Source organism: Protopterus annectens, chromosome 5.part1 (assembly GCF_019279795.1).
Source record: "Protopterus annectens isolate FY-2018-M chromosome 5.part1, PAN1.0, whole genome shotgun sequence".
In the NCBI taxonomy this organism is placed as follows: domain Eukaryota; kingdom Metazoa; phylum Chordata; order Ceratodontiformes; family Protopteridae; genus Protopterus; species Protopterus annectens.
The window spans coordinates 117,095,652-117,097,916 of record NC_056736.1 but is presented as its reverse complement, the minus strand read 5'-3'; the positions used below and the strand labels follow the sequence as shown (position 1 = coordinate 117,097,916).

The 2,265-nt window shown below is 30.5% G+C and overlaps 1 non-coding gene across 1 annotated transcript; it reads right to left on the bottom strand.

Moving 5' to 3' along the window:
- Window positions 1–845: 845 nt before the first annotated feature.
- On the bottom strand, window positions 846–927 carry TRNAS-GCU. Its single transcript has one exon. It is a non-coding gene; the product is annotated as a tRNA-Ser (tRNA).
- Between the last annotated feature and the right edge of the window lie 1,338 nt (window positions 928–2,265).

The window sequence follows — 2,265 nt, the reverse complement described above, 5'->3', positions numbered from 1 at the left end:
TTATTTCATAGTGACTGTTTGGTGACCTTGTGGACTTTTTTGTCATTTATTTCCTTTAACCATCTCAAAACTTTATATAAATTCAGTGATTCTATATACACAATTAGATGAATTAACCCCAGTCCTCCTTCAGATTTTTTTACATATAATATTCCTGTTTTGACTGGATTTAATCGTGATCCCCATATAAATGAAAATACTACTGACATTAAGTCTTTTTCATACCCTCTTGGTATTGTTAACACACTTGGTAAATATGCAATTTGCCCAATATAACCAAATTAATTAAATATACTTTTTTCTAAGTGTCAATGTATATGTTCTCCAAAGGCTACATGTCATTTATTGTATCAATCATATTCTTCCATTGTATAGATCTGTGCTGTTCCTTACCAAATGTTATACCTACAATTTCTGTCTATTCTTTATTAAACTGGATACCTACTATTTTAGCCATCCATCTTAATTAATACTTAAGCCAATCACCTTCCTGAATAAGATTTCCTATAGCTACTCTCACCCATTTTGCATTTTTTCAATTTTATTTATTTATTTATTTATTTATTTATTTAATTAACATTTGTTTATCAGGAAAGTCTGACTTGGAATGAAGCCAATTTTCAGTGGAGGCTCTGGGAGAAATGCTCCCAATCCATGTCTTTGTAATGTGGGAGACCTGACTACCCAGAGGAAACCCACATGAATGTGGGGGGGGGGCATGTAGACTCCACACAGAAGGCACCCCAGCTGCAAATTGAACTGGAGAACCTCTTGCTGTGAGGTGACAATGCTACCGCTGCACCACTGCACTGTCCAAAGGAACCACTGAGAACAGCATCAAACAGTGATGAGAGTAGGATATGAACCTATGCATGCAGAGCACAATGGATTAGCAGTCCATCACCTTAACCACTCGGCCATGTCATCTGTGATAAATACTAACCAATACCATATCATCTGCAAAGAAAAAAAAATACTGGCACTTGAATTCCTTCTATTGCAAAATATTCAGCTATCCTTAACATTAACCTTGCTTCATTAACCATTGCATTCATGATTAAAGCAAATAATATACTACTTGCTGGACACCTCTGTGTTATACCACTTCTTATTTGCATGTCTTCACTTAACCAACCATTTATGATTAATCTAACATTATTCCTTTTAATAAAATGAAACAAATATATTAATTATTTACTTACTCACATTATATTTTTTTAAAATCTCCTATAGCATATCATGTTGTATCTTATCGAATGCTTTACTCACGTCTCCTGTCATAGTTCTTATGTTTACATTTCTATTCATCACATCATCTACTATTTCTCTTATTATCATCAAACATTCCTTATTTCCTTTACCTTTTATTCCAAATACTGACTCATTGAATAACTTAGATATTTCACTTTCTATTTGTTTCTTTATTATTTTCATGAATATCTTTTAGTTTACATTATTCAGTACTCTTGGTCTCCAATTTTTAATATCTGTTATTCCCCTTTTTGCATATCAATTTCATTGCTTCCATACATAGACTTTTATTTTCAATTCCTTTCTCTAACCATTAATTTAATACTTCTAAAAATATGTTTGCCATTATAGCGTATCCTTACACATTAAATATTCAATCCCATCCAAACCTGTAGCTGACTCTGTATTCATTGTCTTCAAGACATTTAATAATTCTTCCATTGAAATCTTTTTTTCTAATACTTCATTATCTTCTTCTGTTAAAGTCTTTAAGTGCCATTTAAGTCCTGTATTTGTTTTACTTTCAGAAAATGTTTTCTTAATATGTTCTCTTATTACATTCATTATTTATTTTGGCGTATTCAATATTTTTCCTTCTTCATTTATTATTTCTCTTATTAACCTCCTATTTTCTTTACTAATTTACTTAGGTACAGTGTCACCTCTTCTTCTTTTCCTTGTAGAAAAGAATTTTATTTAAATAATAATGTTTTAATTTTTTCTTGATTTATTTCATAAATCTTTTTTTTTTTGTTTTTCCACAAATCTCTCTCTATTGTTTATTAAATCTTTGAATGCTTGTTGACTCAAATCATTGTACTTATTCTTATATTGTGATCTTTTTAACTTTTGCCATTCTATAACTTCTTTCTTATATTTTTCTTCCTAACTAACCCACCAACTTGTCCAATCCTTATAGAACATTCTCACATCTATATGGTCTTCCCATAATTGCATAACAAATTTTCTTCACTTGTTGATTTAGTTCTGGTTCATTTATTCTTTTAATACTAC